Consider the following 19,330-nt stretch of genomic DNA (forward strand, 5'->3'; position numbering starts at 1 on the left):
GTTTGTCCCACCCTCAGCCCCAAAGCACTAAAACACCTAACCGTAAATTATTTATTTTATATTATTGTCTGTCTCCGTCTCTAGACTGAAAGCTCACTTTGGGCAGACAACGTATCTACCAACTCTGTGGTACTGTACTCACCCAAGTGCTTAATACAGTGCTCTGCATGCAGGGGAAGCAGCGTGGCTCAGTGGAAAGAGCCCGGGCTTGGGAGTCAGACGTCATGGGTTCGAATCTCGCTCTGCCACTTGTCAGCTCTGTGACTGTAGGCAAGTCACTTCACTTCTCTGTGCCTCAGTTACCTCATCTGTAAAATGGGGATTAAGACTGTGAGCCTCACGTGGGACAACCTGATTACCCTGTATCTACCCCAGTGCTTAGAACAGTACTCTGCACATAGTAAGCGCTTAAATACCCGTTTAGACTGTGAGCCCGTTATGGGGCAGGGATTGTCCCTATGTGTTGCCGAATTGTACATTCCGAGCACTTGGTATAGTGCTCTGCACATAGTAAGCACTCAATAAATACTACTGAGTGAGAGTAAGTGCCCAGTAAGCCCATTGACTGGCTGATTAATAATAATAATAATAATGATAATGATGGTATTTGTTAAGCGCTTACTACGTGCTAAGAACAGTTCTAAATACTGGGGCTCACAGTCTTACTCCCCATTTTACAGATGAGGTGACTGAGGCACAGAGAAATTAAGCAACTTGTCCCAGGTCACACAGCAGACAAGTGACACAACCGGGATTAGAACCCATGACCTCTGAACTCTCAAGCCCGGGCTCTTGCCACTAAGCCACACGGCTTCTCATCTGATTGATCCTATGACCTTCGACTTCCTCCTTAACGCTAAGCTAAGGAGAACGAGAATTACAGTGGGGTCCCACTGTAGAGACACTCCCACTCAAAGGCAGATCCCTTTGAAACCCACAAGAAAGAGGCAGTGAAAGAAAGAGAATATTAAACTTCATTAGGCTCCTCCCTGGCTTCCACTAGGTCCTCTAGAGTTATTTTTAGTCCCCAGGCACGTAGGCCACTGCTTATTTTCACGGTTGGTACCAATTTACACAAACCTTCTTCGTCTAAGACACAGAACTCAGAGCTCTGCGTGATTTTCAACTGTTGCTATTCATCTTTACCAGCTCTGTCTCTCATCCCCTTCTCAGGGGTTGCTCAAAATTCATAAAACACACACGTGACTGGAAATGCGTGGGCAGGAATGTGTCTGTTGTTCTATTGTAATAATAATAATAATGTTGGTATTTGTTAAGCGCTTACTATGTGCCGAGCACTGTTCTAAGCGCTGGGGTAGACACAGGGGAATCAGGTTGTCCCACGTGGGGCTCACAGTCTTAATCCCCATTTTACAGGTGAAGTGACTGAGGCACAGAGAAGTGAAGTGACTCGCCCACAGTCGCACAGCTGACAAGCGGTGGAGCTGGGATTCGAACCCATGACCTCCGACTCCAAAGCCCGTGCTCTTTCCACTGAGCCACGCTGCTTCTACTGTACTATCCCAAGCGCTTAGTACAATGCCTTGCACACAGTAAGCACTCAATAAATACAATCGAATGAATGAAAAGGATTCAGTTCATCGGCGTCATTATCATCAAAATACGGAGCCCCTTTCGATGCATGGCAGTATGATGATTGTAGTGTAAAGCGAGTTTAGAAGACCCGTGTTGTTTCCGGCTTCTGTATCTTGCGACAGCAATCTCTGACAACTGTGGGAATCAGGGAGTCGGAAACTGATATGCCAAACTGCAGTTAAGACCCCCATGGCTGGGCCACCATCATTTCTGATTCCCTGCCACAACTTGGAGGTTTCCCTTTCTTGGAATTCCATGCAGAATTTGGATTCCATGCATCCATTCCTTGGATGAGTAGGAGAAGAAAGGGGAGCAGAGAGAGAGTGGGAGGAAGACGAGGAGGGGAGGGAGGAGGAGAAGGAGAATTGTGATATTTGCTAAGCACTACGTGCTAAGTATCATGCTAAGCACTAGGGTAACGGACTCAGACACGGTCCCTGTCTATCGAGAGACTCACAGTCCGAGGACGAGGGAGAAGAGGAATTTAGTCCTTGTTTTTAGAAATGGGGAAGCTGAGGCACGGAGATGTTAAATGACTTACCCAAGTTCACCGAGCTAGTCTCCCGCCTTCTGGGTCTGGGTTCAATCCCACAGGGCCAACCACACCTCTTCTTTGAATTCTCCTCGGTCAGCTCCACCTGGGCCTGAGCAGCAGGTCACCGTGGGGAGGATGTGGGAGGGAAGAGCAGTCCAAACTTGGAACGGCAGCAGTGGTTTCACCCTGAAAGGCCAGAACTCCTCTTCTTTCCCCTGGGGAGAATAATAATAATAATAATGATGATAATAATGATGATGATGATGTTTGCTAGGGAAGCAGCATGGTGGAAAGAGCCCAGGCCTGGGAATCAGAGTAATAGTAATTGTGTTTATTTGTTAAGCGCTAGGTTCCAGGCACTGTACAAAACGCTGGGGTGGTTACAGTAAATTAGGTTGGACACAGAGGACCTGGGTTCTAATTCCCATGCTGCCAGCTGTCTACAGAGAAGCAGCGTGGCTCAGTGGAAAGAGCACGGGCTTGGGAGTCAGAGGGCATGGGTTCTAATCCTCCCTCTGCCACTTGTCAACTGTGTGACTTTGGGCAAGTCACTGAACATCTCTGTGCCTCAGTTACCTGTGAGCCCCACGTAGGATAACCTGATCACCATGCATCTATCCCAGAGCTTAGAACAGTGCTTGGCACATAGTAGGCGCTTAACAAATACCATTATTATTATCACTGTGAGACCTTGGGTAAGTCACTTCACTTTTCTGGCCTTCAGTTTCCTCTTCTGTTAAAATGGAGATGCAATCCTACTTCCTCTACTTCAGCTGGAAGTCCCACGTGGGACAGGGACTGGGTCCAACCTGATAACCTTGTATCTACCCCAGCGCTAAGTACAATGCTTGGCACATACTAAGCACTTAACAAATCTTTTTTCTTATCATTCTTATTATTTTTTATGGCATTTGTTAAGTGCTTACTACTACTAAGTCCATACTATGTGTCAAGAACTGAACTAGGTTCAAATTTGAACATAATCTCTGCCCTTCATCAGGCTCACAGTCTAAGGAGGAGGGAGAACAGGTATCTAATCCCCAATTTATAGATGAGGATACGGAGGCACGGAAAGAGCAGGTGACTTACCCAAGGTCACACGGCAAGCGGGTGGCGGGGCTGGGGTTGAAACCCAGGTGCTCTGACTCCCAGGCCTGAGCTCCTTCTCTTAGGCCGTGCTGCTCCCCCCCTACAACGACCTAACAGCCAGTTTTTAAAGTAGCAGCCTGAATCGGGTAACACTGACATAGACTCTCATCAACATTTTGAGGACCAAAAATATGGAAGCTCAATATTTTTAAACTCAGTTGCTTCTTCCTACCTAAAATGCATTTTAGTGTCTGCTTTCCTTGCTAGAATCCTTGAGGGCAGGGCTCATGGCTTACTGGAAAGAACATGGGCTGGGGAGTCAGAGGTCGTGGGTTCTAATCCTGGCTCCACCACTTAGCTCTGTGACCTTGGGCAAGTCACTTGACTTCTCTGTGCCTTAGTGTCCTCATCTGTAAAATGGGGATTAAGACTGTGAGCCCCACGTAGGACACCTGATTACTTTGTATCTACCCAGTGCTTAGACCAGTGCTCGGCACCTAATAAGTGCTTCACAAACACCATCATTATTATTATTGTCTACTAGCTCTAGAGTACTCTCCCAAGTGCTTACTACAGTGCCCTGCACACATTAAGCACTCCATTGATTGGACTGAATGAAGGAGACTGCAGAAACCCAAGTGGGTTGAAGCATTTCTTTCCTATCTGAAGTTCTGCTTTTTTGGTCTCTCGGCTCACAGAGTGGAGAAGTTTTTCTTTAGAAAATCTTCCATTAAAAGCAGTTTCTATGAGCAAAATGACATTAAAGACTCTTAACTGGCAAAGTGTTCCCTTATTTATCTTACCTTCTCTTATACTTTGTCATTGACCCCTTCGTCATTGCATATCCACCCCCAAATCTGCCTCTAAGCACTTCTTCATTCTAGCTCTCTCATAAAGTATTAATCCCTAGAGTAAATTTCTTCATAGAAAACGGCCCAACGCCTCTGGTCAGTTGTCTCAGCTGAGTAGGTTTTCACAGCTGAATAGCTTTTCATTCCTGTTGGCTGAATGAGATTTTTTCTGAAAGTACAAAAACATTTGAAAAACCAACAAGAGAAGAGGGAATTCCTATTCCTGTAATGAGTTTTCTTAGTTGCGCTGGGCTAAAAGGTTTATTTTTACATCACAAAGTTTCTCTTCTGGTGAAAAGAGGCAGTTTCAGAGCTGGGCAACAAGAAGGTGGCATACTTTTCCTATAACTCCTTCCAAGTAAAGTTGCTCAGAACAGCTCTATAAATGTAACCCATAAATCATAACCCTTACTTAAGACTGGAGACATCTTGACACTGTCTGCTCAGGCCTGGGGTGTATTTTGAACAGAATTTTCCTGAGGAAAATTCTTTTCTAGGAGAGGGGGAGTACAGGAAGGGTGAGGGAAGTGCATAAATCTTCCAAGGGGAAACCTAACAGGAAGCATCAATTTAATGAGTATGTGGAGAAACACCAGAGGATGGACCTTCAAAGGCACAAAGGGTCAGGAGAATGTGAGCTTGTTGCATCTAGTTCTCACTTAAAGAAGCCTTCCCTGATTTATCCTTCAACTCCCCACTTGATATTCTCCTCAACTTTAAACCACCTAGGCGCTTGAGTACTCATTTTCCTCTCCTCAACCCACAAGAAGCAGCTTGACCTAGAAAAAATAATAATAATAATAATAATGTTGATATTTGTTAAGTGCTTACTATCTGCAGAGCACTGTTCTAAGCGCCGGAGAGGTACAAGGTATTCACTTTGTCCCACATGGGGCTCACAGTCTTCATCCCCATTTTACAGATGAGGAAACTGAGACAGAGAGAAGTTAAGTGACTTGCCCAACATCACACAGCTGGTAAATGGCAGAGTGGGGAATTAGAACCCATGACCTCTGACTCCCAAGGCCATGCTCTTTCCAGTGATAGTATTTTTTAAGCCCTTACTATGTGCCAAGCACTGTTGTAAGCTCTGAATAATTATGGTATTTGTTAAGCACTTACTATGTGCCCAACACTGTTCTAAGCACTGTGGTAGATACGAGGTAATCAGGTTGTCCCACGTGGGGCTCAAAGTCTTAATCCCCATTTTACAGATGAGGTAACTGAGTCACAGAGAAGCTAAGTGGTTTGCCCAAGATCAAGCAGACAAGTGGCAGAGGTAGGATTAGAACCCGCAACCTCTGACTCCCAAGCCTGTGCTGTTGCCCCTAAGCCACGCTGGGACTTAGAGGGCCTGGGTTCTAATCTTGACTCCACCATTTGTCGGCTGCGTGACTTTGGTCATGTCACTTCACTCATCTGTGAAACGGGGATAAAATCCTCCTCCCTCTAATTTAGTTGGTGAGGCCCATATTGGCCGGGGATTGTGTCCAATCTGATGCGTGGCTCAGTGGAAAGAGCCCGGGCTTGGGAGTCAGAGGTCACGGGTTCGACTCCCGGCTCTGCCACTTGGTAGCTGTGTGACTGTGGGCGAGTCACTTCACTTCTCTGTGCCTCAGTGGCCTCATCTGTAAAATGGGGATGAAGACTGTGAGCCCCACGTGGGACACCCTGATGATACCCTGGTATCTCCCCCGGTGCTTAGAACAGTGCTCTGCACATAGTAAGTGCTTAACAAACACCAACATTATTATGATCTTGTATCTACCCCAGAGTTTAGCACAGTGTCTGGCGCATAGTAAGTGCTTCCTAAGTACCATAAACAAAAACAAAAGAAAACCCATAGTGTTTAGTATATCTTTATACGCTATTGCTCCCTCTACTTCTATTCTATTTTAGAACCTGTCTTCCCCTCTAGGTTGTAAGCTCCCTGAGAGCGGAGATGGGAACTAGAAGTTGACGATGCTGATGATGGTACTTATTAAGCGTTTACTATGTGCCAAGCACTATTCTAAGTTCTATCATACTCTCCAAAACATTTAGTACAGTGCTCTGCACATAGTAGGTGCTCAATAAATACTACCAATCAATAAATAGTATTTATTAAGGACTTACTGTGTGCAGAGCACTGTACTGAGCGCTTGGAAGGGTACAATAGAATCAGTAGACACCATTCCTCCCCACAAGGAGGGATGGACCCTAAATTCAATTACAGGTAGGAGAAGCAACTGGATAAAGGATATGTATGTAAGATTGCTCGTTTGCTTGCTCACTTGATTGATTGATTAATTGATTGCCAACCCAGGAGTTCTGATCCGACAGACCGTCCTGAAATACCGGTTTGTGCTAGATCTGCTTGACGCAGAACACATCTTGATAAAGGGGCAATGAGGAGGGGACCGGTAAGCTTCATTCACTTTTCTGGTGAATGCTGGGTTGTGATAGTGTCCTCTTCAATCAATGGTATTGATTAATATTGATAATTGTGGTATTTGTTAAGTGCTTACTATGTGCCAGATACTCTTTCAAGCATTGGGGTAGATTTAATAATAATTATGACATTTTTAAGTACTTAAAAAGCAGTGTGAGAAGCAGCATGGCCTAGTGGATAGAGCCCGAGACTGGGGGTCAGAAGGTCCTGGGTTCTAATCCTGCCCCTGCCGCTTGTCTGCTGGGTGGCCTTGGGCAAGTCACTTTACTTCTCGGTGCTTCAGTTACCTCATCTGTAAAATGGGGATTCAGACTGTGAACTCGATGCGGAACCGGGACTGTGTCCAACTCGATTTGCTTTTATCCTTCTCAGTGCTCATTAGAGTGCCTGGCACGTTGTAAGCACTTAATAAATTCCAAAAAAACCCAACACACTGACTATCTTTCAAACACTGTTCTAAGCACTAGAGCAGATGCAAGTTAATCAGGTCAGATCCACTCCCTGGCCAATGTAGGGTTCACAGTTTAAGTTGGAGGGAGGAGGATTCACCCCCTCATTTTACAGATGAGGAACTGAGGCACAGAGAAGTTAAATGTCTTGTCCAAGGTCACACAGGAGGCCAGTGACAGAGCTCTGCCCCCTCCATCCAAATTCCCACTGAAGCCTAGGGGAATTTGATAAGCAAACACCCGGAGAGAAAGGACATTCCCCTCTTCTTTTTCGGGTTTTTCCGCAGCCAAGTCAGCTGCCTAATGTTAGATACTTGGGAACGAATCTGCTAATTGCATTTTTTTGTGCTCTCCCAAGCACTTTGTACAGTGCGCTGCATATAGTAAGCACCCAATAGATATGATTGATTGGAGAAGAGCGGTTCTATTGTACTTTCCCCTATCGTACTCTCCCAAGGACTTAATGTCACACTCTGAACACAGAAAGTGTTCAGGAAATATCATTGATGGATCGGCTTTCTTTGATGGTATCTGTTAAGCGCTCACTATGTATCGAGCACTGCTCAAAGCGCTGGGGTAGATACAAGTATGCCAAGCACTGTTCTAAGCACTAGGGTAGATACAAGTTAATCAGGTTGGACGCAGTCCCCGTTCCACAGGGGGCTCACATTCCCCATTTTACAGATGAAGTAACGGAGGCCCAGAGAAGTTAAATGACTTGCCCAAGGTCACATAACAGACAAGTGGTGGAGGCAAGACTGGAGCACAGATCCTTCTAACTCCCAGGCCCGTGAAACTGAGGCACAGAGAAGTGAAGTGACTTTCCCTAGGTCACCCAGCAATAGATTGGCAGAGGCGGAATTAGAACCCATATCCTCTGACTCCCAGGCCTAGGCTCTTTCCACCAGGTCATGCTGCTTCTCTCCATGGTGGAGCCTTTCCAGAATTAGTGGAAGAGCATCGGTGCTGACAAGCTTGACTGAAGGATATCTAGGGTTAAATGTGAACGACGCAGATGTCAGAAGCACCATGCAAAATACTGCCCGTGTCGGGAATTCTCTTTCAGGGACCAGAAAGGCAAAAAAGCACAACCCAACATGCAAATCTTGATTAATTTTTGGAGGAACAATCAATACTTCCCAACAAGCTTCATTCTCGCAGAGAACAGTCACCATTATCAGTGCTTACTAACTGCTGGGGTGGATTCAAGCAAATCAAGTGGGACATAGTCCCTGTCCCACGTGGGGCTCTGTGTCTTAATCCCCATTTTCCAGATGAGGTAACTGAGGTCCAGAGAATAATGATGATAATAATTATGGTACTTGTTAAGCGCTTACTATGTGCCAAGCCCTTTTCTAAGCACTGGAGTAGATACAAGGTAATCAGATTGTTCCATGTGAGGCTCACAGTCTTCACCCCCATTTTCCAGACGAGGTAAGTGAGGCCCAGAGAAGTGAAATGACTTGCCCAAAGTCACACCGCCGATCAGTGGCGGAGCCGGGATTAGAACCCATGATCTCTGACTCCCAAGCCCGGGCTCTTTCCCCTAAGCCGTGCTGCTTCTCGAAGTGAGGTGTCTGAGGTCACAGACTAGACAGGTGGCAGAGTCGGGATTAGAACCCCTTACTTTCTGACTCCCGGGCCTCTGCTTTTTCCATTACACCAAGCTGCTTCTCTGAGAGGAAGTGCAGGTGGGCAGCCAGGAATGGAGAGAGGAGTTCTACTCTTCATCCATCTGGGGAAGTTAGCTCAGCTCCTGAGGCCTGAAACCACACTCTGCTTTCCTAGCCCAGGTGCAGCCCTACAGTAGCCTCCCTAATTGTAGGGGCTTTCACAGAGCGGGGAGGGGGAGTCTTCCCCAATTATCAGCTGGGCCAGGACTTCTCAGTGTCTTGTGGCAGCTGGAGAGCTCTGGCCTCTGCTCTTTTTAAAGGAATAAATCCCGAGCTTTACCTAGAATGGAGACCGAGCAAGTTCGGAGATTTTCATTTCCTAAATTTGGAACCTCTAGGTCATGGGTTCTATTCCCGGCTCCGCCACTTGTCAGCTGTGTGACTTTGGGCAAGGCACTTCACTTCTCTGGGTCTCAGTTACCTCATCTGTAAAATGGGGATTAAGACTGTGAGCCCCATGTGGGACAACCTGTTCACTTTGTATCCCCCCGGTGCTTAGAACAGTGCCTGTCTTGCACATAGTAAGCGCTTAACAAAAACCATGATTATTGTCATTATTATTATTATTCTAGCACTTCTAGCTCTTTTGCTGTTGAGCATTTCATTCCCCTCTAGATTGTGAGCTCCTGTGGGCAGGGACTGTGTCTACCAATTCTGTTATATTGTACTCTCTCAGGCGCTTAGTACAGTGCTCTGCACACAGTTCATAAATACAATCGATTGAACCCCTCTACACTGTAAATTCGTTGAGGGCAGGGAATGTGTCTGTTATAATGTTGAGTTATATTGTTGAGCCCCAGGTGGGATACGGATTCTATCCAACCTGATTAGCTTGTGTCTACCCCAGCGTCTAGAACAGTGTTTAACACACAGTAAGCACTTAAATACCACACAACAAACCGAGCTTAGAGCCTAGAGGGAGATCTTAAACGATAGATCTTAAGCTATGTAGCCGACCTCCTTCCTGGTTGCTACTGACCTGCCTGAAGGAGAAGGGGTGATGAATGGTGTTGGAGGGTTTCTCGATAAAGGTTTTTCAGTGGAAAAGTCAGAACCCATTCTTCCATGAGCCCTATGTGGAACAAGGACTCTCTCTGATGGGGTTTTTTTGTAACATTTGTTCAGCACTTACTATGTGCCAGGCCCTGTCCTAATCAATGGGGTAGTTATAAGCTAATTGGGTTGGATGCAGTCCCACATGGGGCTCACAGTCTTAATCCCCATTTTGCAGATGAAGTAACTGAGGCCCAGAGAAGTGAAGAGACTTGCTCAAGGTCACATGGAAAAGCCAGGATTAGAATCCAGGACCTCTGGCTCCTGGGCTGTTGCTTTTACGACCAGACCACACAGATTCTGATTGAGTTGTGTCTACCCCAGGGCTTAGTACGATGCTCGGCACGTAGTAAGTGCTTAACAGATACCACAGTTTTGATTATTCCGTACAGTGTTGAATTACTCATTCCCCTAGATGGCTGAGCTAAGGAGTCAGAACAGCGTTCATAATAATAATTATGGTACTTGTTAAGCGCTTACTATGAGCCAACCACTCTTCTAAGTACTGGGGTAGATACAAGTCAATCAGGTTGGACACAATCCCCGGCCCACATGGGGCTCACACTCTTAATCCCCATTTTCCAGAAGAGGTAAATGAGGCCCAGAGAAGTAAAATGATTTGCCCAAGGTCAAATAGGAGACAAGTGGCGGAGCTGGGATTAGAACCCAGGTCCTTTCGACTCGCGGGCACACGCTCTATCCACTAGACCACACTGCTTCTTTTCATGCAGTTGCAGTCACCAGAACTGCCATCAAAATAGCCAGTCACTGAAAAGGGTGTCTCACTGAAGGACTGCAGGGACTTAATGGGGAAATCCCCTGGCCAGCTGGAGGGCTGAAAATATTCAGAAAAAAATGGACCTGTTTTAGAGTTTTGCATTCGAGGAGCTGAGATGCTCACCACTCCCCCTATCTTACCCCGCCCCAACACACACAGGGAAAGGAGTCAGGGTTTGGGTGAGACTAGAAGAAAACATCACACAGCCTGTTGTTGGGTAGGAATTGTCTCTGTTACTGAATTGTACTTTCCAAGTGCTAGTACAGTGCTCTGCCCACAGTAAGCGCTCAATAAATACGATTGAATGACTGAATCGCAGGTCACCGTCTGTTGGCTGGATCCTGGGTAGGTGCTACAAATGGAGCTGGAAATGGGATCCAGAAGAGATGGGGAAAAAAAAAATGCAGTGCCGATGCTCGATTCTAAGTCAGAGTAGAGAAAGAGAGTAGAGCGCGCTGCCAAGATGTTAGTGAATGTTGGTTAAATGATATTTGTAACCACAGGGGCTGGGAATAATGAGTCGTCTTTGACATTCAAAGATGATGCCGGGAACGTGGAATTCATTGGAGTGAAAAGGCCAGTGTGCATTAATTTGTACATATCTCTGTACTCTCTTTTTTCCCCCCTCTCTAATATATTTTAACACCTATCTCTCCCAATGGACCGTAAGCTCCTCAGGAGCAGGAACCCTGTCTACCAACTCGATTGTATTGTACTCTCCCAGCCGCTCAGTACAGTGCTCTGCACACAGTAAGCTCTCAAGAATAAATAAGACTGATAAATTGACTTTGTTTCAGAGCTTCATTGCTTATGATCCTGCCTTGCCTTTTTAAATGCTGTGTGTAGCCTTTACATGTCTCTGATGGTGTGAGTTTCTTGTGGACAAGGACCATGTCAACCAACTGGATTGTATCATCCTCTCCCAAGCGCTTAGTACAGTGTCCTGCACAGTAAATGCTCAATAAATACCACCGATTGACTGCACACAGTCCTTGTCCCAGTTGGGCTGATAGAAGAACGGGCTCAGACTTTTCCACCGAAAAATCTTTACTGATAGACCTTCCAAGACCACCTTACTCAACTCCTCTCCTTCAGTGCTCTCTGTGCAAAGCACTGTACTGAGCGTTCAATAAATACCACCAATTGATTAGATAGATGGAATTGTTCTTGGATTAAATCCTTCAACAGACCTCGAGCCCATGTGAGACAGGAACTGTGTCCAAAGTGATAATCTTTTATTAACCCCAGCGCTCAGTACAGTGCTAGCAGATGGTAAGCTTTTAAACGGAAGAAAAAAAGAGTCAAAGAGAATTTCCAACAGCACTACAGTTCTGCCGACCTTTAGTTTGGTCTGGAGCCTGATACCATTCTGTAATCACTCTCATAGCAGATCAAAAGATCAGTGGCATTTATTGGACATTTTCTGTGCACGGAGAATTGTACTAAACACTTGGGAGACTACAATATAGCAGAGCTGGAAGACGTTCTCTGTCCACAATAAAAGTTAACTAAATTGTATTTGTAACCCTAGGGCATCGATGAAAATCATGCATCGGTTAAACAGAACTCGATGAATAAAAACAGCAAAATGAGTATCACGTTCCTGTTAGCTTCGCTTTACTAAGAGCTCTCAATCCCGGGTTGAGGGGGGCGGTAATTATCTCTCCCAGGCAGTTCTTCCCTAAAGGCAGGGCCAGAGCCACACCCCAGTCTGCCACCCAGAACTTTCAGGCACGAACTGAAGATCGACTTCTTCATTTGAAGGCAGAAAGTGATTAAGCGCCTAGTACAGTGCTCTGCACACAGTAAGCTCTCAGTAAATACGATTGAATGAAATGCGAAGGAATGAACGATTTTAATGAGGCAGAATGGGATTCTCTGAATTGGACAAAGGACTAGGGGAAGGGAAAAATCCCAATGCTGCGAAGCAGTGGGGTCTAGTGGGAGTCAGAGGGCTTGGGTTCTAATCCCGGCTCTGCTGCTTGTCTGCTGTATCACCTTGGACAAGTCAATTCTCTGTGCCTCAGTTTGCTCGTCTGCAAAATGGGGATTCATTAGTTGTTCTCCTCCTACTCTGACTGTGAGCCCAATGTGAGACCTGATTATCAATCAATCAGTCAATGCTATTTATTGAGCAACTGCTATGTGCAAAGCACACACTCAGCACACACTCTACAACTTGTGCTTAATGAACACCACAGATATTATTATTAACTCTTGAGAAAAATGCGATGGGCTTTTACAGACCTGGTTGTCCTTGGTTTTTCTTCTGGCAGAGGATGTTTATAAATCTTCAACGTCTTCAAGTGCTGAAGTGAGTCTGTGAGAGTCAAGCTGGGTGACCCTTTAAGAATTCCAAGTGCTCATTCATTCAATCATATTTATTGAGTGCTTACTGTGTGCAGAGCACTGTGCTAAGCACTTGGGAAAGCACAGTACAGCAATAAAGAGAGACAATCCCTGGCCACAGTGAGCTCACAGCCTAGAGGGACCAGGTAATAATAATAATGTTGGTATTTGTTAAGCGCTTACTATGTGCCGAGCACTGTTCTAAGCGCTGGGGTAGACATAGGGGAATCAGGTTGTCCCACGTGGGGCTCACAGTCTTAATCCCCATTTTACAGATGAGGGAACTGAGGCGCAGAGAAGTTAAGTGACTTGCCCACAGTCACACAGCCGACAAGTGGCAGAGCTGGGATTTGAACTCATGAGCCCTGACTCCAAAGCCCGTGCTCTTTCCACTGAGAGACATCAAGTACAATACAAGTAAACAGACATTGATAAAAATAAATCAAATTACAGATATAAGAAATTAGATTAGATATATTACAGAGTTACAAATTACAACTACAAAATTTCTGAAACACTCAGGCCTCTGCCTTCCTTACCTCACCTAGCAACGATGCCGGTCTGTTGAAATGGCCAACGATCGTTTGTTAAAAGCCGCCTAGCTGGGGGAAGTGGTCAACTGGAGGAGTAGCGAAGCCCAGTGGAAAATCCCGGGCCTGGGGCTCAGAGGTCCTGGGTTCTAATCCCGGCTCCACCACTCACCTGTAACCTTGGACAACTCATTTCACTTCTCTGTGCCTCAATTCCCTCATCTGCAAAATGGGGATTCAATTCTCCTACTTCTCCCTCCTACTTGAACCGTGAGTCCCATGTGTGGCATGACTATCTTTTATCTAACCCAGTGCTCGGCTCATGGTAAGCACTTAACAGATACCACAGTTATTATTACTGTCTCACCTCTCTGGGCACCAAGGTGCACAAAATACTCTGAGTTTGTGTGTGTGTGTGTGTGTTTGTGCGTGCGTGTATGGAGACACTTAATTTTGGAGAGATCTTGCTTCATCGAAACGGTAGTGGATGGGAGTTCGTTTCACAATCAGACAGTTGGTGGAATCAGGGTTTCAAATCTGCCCAGAGATAGAAATCTGGTGAAACAATCATGCTCTTCTTGTGTGTGTGGTATTTGTTAAGTGCTTACTAGGTGTCAAACACTCTCTAATCACTGGCATAGGAATGAGCTAACTAGGTACCGTGTACCACATGGGATTCAAAGTCGTGGGCCCTATGTGGCCTGCTCGGGGCTTCCCGCTCTTTCCCCGCTCCGCTCATTGAGCTGGGCAAAGGACACCTGTGGGATTCTTTAGCTGCTGTGACTGGTCTTGCTTTTTGACATTTTGGGGCTTTGTTGTTTGTTTTTTCTTTCCTTTGCTTTTCATGAGAAGCAGCTTGAACCCGGGCCTGGGAGTCAGGAGGCTATGGGTTCTAATCCCGGCTCTGCCATTTGTCTGCTGTGTGACCTTGCGCAAGTCATTTCGCTTCTCTGGGCTTCAGTTACCTCATCTGTAAAATGAGGAATGAGACGGTGAGTCTCATGTGGGACAGGGACTGTATCCAACACGATTTGCTTGTATCCACCCCAGTGCTTAGTATAATGTCTGGTACGTAGCTTAACCATTACCACGATGATGATGATGATGATGATGATTAAGTGGGAGTGACCCTCCCCGTCTAGGAGCTGGGTTCTAATCCAGACTCCGCCACTTGACTGCTGTGTGACCTTGAGCAAGTCATTTCGCTTCTCTGTGCCTCAGTTACCTGATCTGTAAAATGTGGATGAAGACCGTGAGCCCTGTGTGGGGCAGGGACAGCGGCCAATCCGATTTCCTTATATCTACCCCAGTGCTTAGTATAGCGCCTGGTGCTTAGTAAATACTTAACAAATACCACAATTATAATTATCATTTTTAATACGAAGCCAATTTGTGTAGTGGTTTCCGAATGGGTGAGTGTGTAGTGAGATCTCAGAGATATTCGTTCTATGATTGTAGACAGCCTCGGTTGCCCCTAACAACGGTCTTGCATTGTGGGCTGCTGAGTTCGGTAGAGTTTAGTAGACACGCAATCCCCGGCATCAGGGACCTTACAGTCAATGAGGGGGACGAACACTAAAATATTTACACATTCAAGCCATCACTAAATCTTGTCAGTACTAACTACACAACATGGCCAAAATCTGCACCTTTCTGTCCGTCCAAACTGCTATCACATTAACGCAAGCACTTATCCTATCCCACGTTGATTACTGCATCAGCCTCCTCACTGACCTCCCTGCCTCTTGGGTCTCCCCACTCCAGTCCATACTCCATCTGCTGACTGGGTCGTTTTCCTTCAGAAACGTTCAGACTACGTTTCCCCACTCCTTAAGAAACTCCAGCTGCTGCCCATCCACCTCTGCATCAAACAAAAACTCCTCACCTTTGGCTTTAAAGCCGTCCATCACCTTGACCCCTCGTACGCCACCTCGCTACTCTCCTACTATAACCCAGCCTGCACACTTTGCTCCTCTAATGCTAACCTTCTCACTGTGCCTCCATCTTGTCTGTCTCACCACCGACCTCTCGCCCACATCCTACCTCTGGTCTGCAATGCTCTCCCTCCTCATATTAGACAAATAATTGCTTTCCCCCACTTCAAAACCTTATTGAAGGCACATCTCCTCCAAGAAGCCTTCCCTAAGTCCTCCTCTCCTCTTCTCCCACTCCCTTCTGCTCCACTCTTACTTGTTCCTTCATTCATCCTTTCCCAAAACCCCACAGCACATAACAGTATATACTGTATATATGTATATACATGTATATACAGCACAGTATATATCTGTATATATCTGTAATTTATCTATTAATTTATCTATTTATATTAATGTCCGTCTCCCCTTCTATACTGTGAGCTTGTTGTGGGCAGGAATGTGTCTGTTATATTGTACATTCCCGAGTGCTTAGTACAGTGCTTTGCACAGAGTAAGCACTCAATAAATATGACTGAATGAATGAATAAAATAAATTACAGGTCAGTCTGTCAATGAGTCAATTGTTTCTATTGAACACTTACTGTTTGCAGAGCACTGTACTAAGCATTTGGGAGAGTACAATATAACAACAGACACATTGCCTGCCCACATGAATTTACAATCTAGAAGGGGAGACAGACATTAAATAGAAATAAATAGATTACAGATAGGAGGAGCCATCGACAATAAAGATGTGTTCCTAAATACGTATGTATTTAGCAGTGTGGCCTAGGGGAAGGAGCATGAGCCTGGAAGTCATAGGACGTGGATTCTAAACCCTGTTCCGCCAACATGTCTTGATGTGTAACCTTGGGCATTTACTTACCTTGTCTGTGCCTCAGTTACCTCATCTGTAGAATGGGGATTAAGCCCCCTGTGGGATAGGGACTGTGTCCGATCTGATTACCTTATATCTATACCAGCGGTTAGAATGGTGCTTGTTGTATAGCAAGCGCTTAACAAATGCCACGATTACTATTATTTTCATAAATGCTGTGGAGTGGGAGGTGGGGAGGAGTGCCCAACTGCTTAGGGCATAAGAACTCAAATGAATAGGCGGGAGGAAAATAGGGCGGAGAGATGAGATATTAAGGAGGGAAGGCTTCAAGGAGGAGATGCAATTTTAGTAGGACTTTGAAGATGGGAAGGGTAGTGGTCTGCAGGATGGGAAGGGGCAGGGAATTCCTGGCAAGAGGAAGGTGAGGAGCAAAGGGTGGAGGGTGAGAGAGCGGAGAGTGGGGAAAAGCAAGTAGGTTGGCACTGGAGGAGTAAAGTGTGGAGGGCTGGATTGAGTGTGAGAAGTTCTCGGTCAAAGACACTCAGAGTCGTGGGCGGAATCTCCCTATCAGCAGTGCCGTCCTCAAACCCAAGGACGACGCTAGTCTGGCTCTGCTGTGAGTGGGGTCCGTTACTGTGAGGGGAAGAAACTCGGATCAGGAATGGGGAGAGGTAACAAAGACAAAAGCAAGTCCTCCTTGTGTTGTGTCACTGACAGTAACAGGCCACAAACGGGCCTCAGTATTTTCATTCATTCAACTGTATTTATTGAGCACTTACTGTGTGAAGAGCACTGAACTAAGCACTTGGGAGAGTACAATTTTTTCAGCCACTTTCTTATTCAGATTCCACAGATTGCTAGGTAAATAAATTATTAGACTACTTAGGAACAATTATCATTGTGGTATTTATTTTACCCATATTTTTAAAGCACTCATTACGTGTCAAGCACTGTTCTAAGAGCTGGGGTAGATACAAGTTCTTCAGGCCGAATGCACACTTGTTAAGCGCTTAGTGTGTGCCAAGCACTGTGGTGGATGTAGTTCAATCAGATCGGACAGAGCCTCTGTCCCTCATGGGGCTCACCGATTAAGGGAGAGGGAGAACAGATATTTGTCTCCGATGAGGAAACTGAAGCCCAGAGTGACTGCCATACTTCACTCTGCTACCTGGATCGTTTTTCTACAAAAACGTTCAGGCCATGTTTCCCCACTCTTCAAGAACCTTCAATGGCTGCCCATCCACCTCTATATCAAACAGAAACTCCTTTCCATCAGCTTTAAAGCAGTCGGTCACCTTGCCCCCTCTCACCCCACCTCGCTACTCTCCTACTACAGCCCAGCCCGCACACTTTGCTCCTCTATTGCCAATCTTCTTGCGGTGCCTCCATCTTATCTATCTTGTCACTAACCTCTCACCCACCTCCTGCCTCTGGTCTGTAACACCCTCTTTCCTCATATCCGACAGACAATTACCCTCCCCCCTTCAAAGCCTTACTGAAGGCAGATCTCCTACAAGACGTCTTCCCTAAGTCCTCCTCTCCTCTTCTCCTTCCTTCATTCGTTCATTCAATAGCATTGATTGAGTGCTTACTCTGCGCAGAGCACTGTACTAAGCACTTGGGAGAGTACAATACAACAATCAACAGACACATTCCCTGCCCACAACAAGCTTACAGTCTAGAGAGGGGTAGAAAGACATTAATATAAATAAATAATTTACAGATACGTACCTAAGTGCTGTGGGAGTGGGACGGGGAAGAACAACGGGAGCAGGTCGGGGAGAAGCAGAAGGGAGTGGGAGAAGAGGAAAAGGCAGACTTAGTCAGGAAAGGCTTCCTGGAGGAGATGTGCCTTCAGTAAGATTCTGAAGGGTGGGGGAGAGTAATTCTCCCTCTCCGTTCTGCATCACTCTGATTTTGCTCCCTTGATTCATCCCCCATTTCAGCCCCACAGCACTTTATGTCCAGATTTGCCATTTATTTATATTCATGTGTGTCTGGCCCCTCTAGACTGTAAGTTTGTTGTGGGCAGGGAATGTGTCTGTTTATTTTAGTATTATACTCTCCCAAGAGCTTAGTACAGTGCTCTGCACACAGTCAGCACTCAAGAAATCTAAACTGACTGGCTGATTGACTGATGACAGGTTGGGAATTGGTGGCGGAGTGGGTAGAGGGGCACAGGATCAAAGTGGCTCAGGTCCTGCCAGTAATGGACCCTGTCATCTGCCTGCCCCTCCAGGGGGGTAGCGGGGGTGAGACCCCCATCTTTTTTTTTTATAGTATTTGATAAATGCTTACCATGTACCAGGCACTGTACCAACTGCTGGGATAGACACAGGCTAGTAGGTTGGACACAGTCCACGTCCTACACAGGACTCCCTATTTTACAGATGAAATAACAAGGCACAGAAAATTGAAGTGACACCCAAGGTCACACAGCAGATAAGTGGCCAAGACAGAATTAGAACCCAGTTCCTTAGAACCCAGTTCCTTCTGAATTCCAGGCCCGTGTTCTATCCACTAGGCCAGGGGCCGATGAGGCATGGCGTGGTGCGTAGAGCAGGGACCGGGGAGTCAGAAAGTCGCGAGTTTTAATCCCAGCTCCACCACTTGTCTGCTCTGTGACCTTGGGCAAGTAGCTTCACTACTCTGGCCCTCAGTTACCTCATCTGTAAAATGGGGATGGAGACTGGGAGCTCCACGTGGGACAGGGACAGTGTCCAACCCGATTTGCTTGTATCCACCCCAGCGGTTAGTACAGTACCTGGCACACAGTAAGTGCTTAGCGAATACCACAGTTATTGTCATATGCAGTGGGATCGGGTCAGGTCAGGAAGCAGCCTCTCTCCCCCGAGATCCAAGTAAACGGAACAGTTTTGGGGGGCTCGCGTAGCCGTTCCTTCACCCAGCCCCCTGGTCTGCTCCTAGAGACACTGGCATTTTGATGGGCCATATCTCAGCGCTACCTGTCACGTGGGTGGTCAGCCGTCTGCCACGGCCGTGAGGCTCTAGGTGACCGTGGGAGTGAACCGTGTGACATTTTGGCGAATGGAGGGGTTGCAGAGAGTAACTATGGGAAAGAGAAAAGGAAACAAACAAGGGTGTTAATTCAGTGTGTTTTAAAGAAATCGTCTCAGAAAGCCTTGGTTGGTAGCTATAGAAACAGCTTGAAAAGAAATAACTGAAAAATAGAAACCACAACCCACAAAATGAAGGGTATTGCATAGAAACAGAGGGCAGGC

The sequence above is a fragment of the Ornithorhynchus anatinus genome, chromosome 6, assembly GCF_004115215.2.
Source record: "Ornithorhynchus anatinus isolate Pmale09 chromosome 6, mOrnAna1.pri.v4, whole genome shotgun sequence".
Lineage (NCBI taxonomy): Eukaryota > Metazoa > Chordata > Mammalia > Monotremata > Ornithorhynchidae > Ornithorhynchus > Ornithorhynchus anatinus.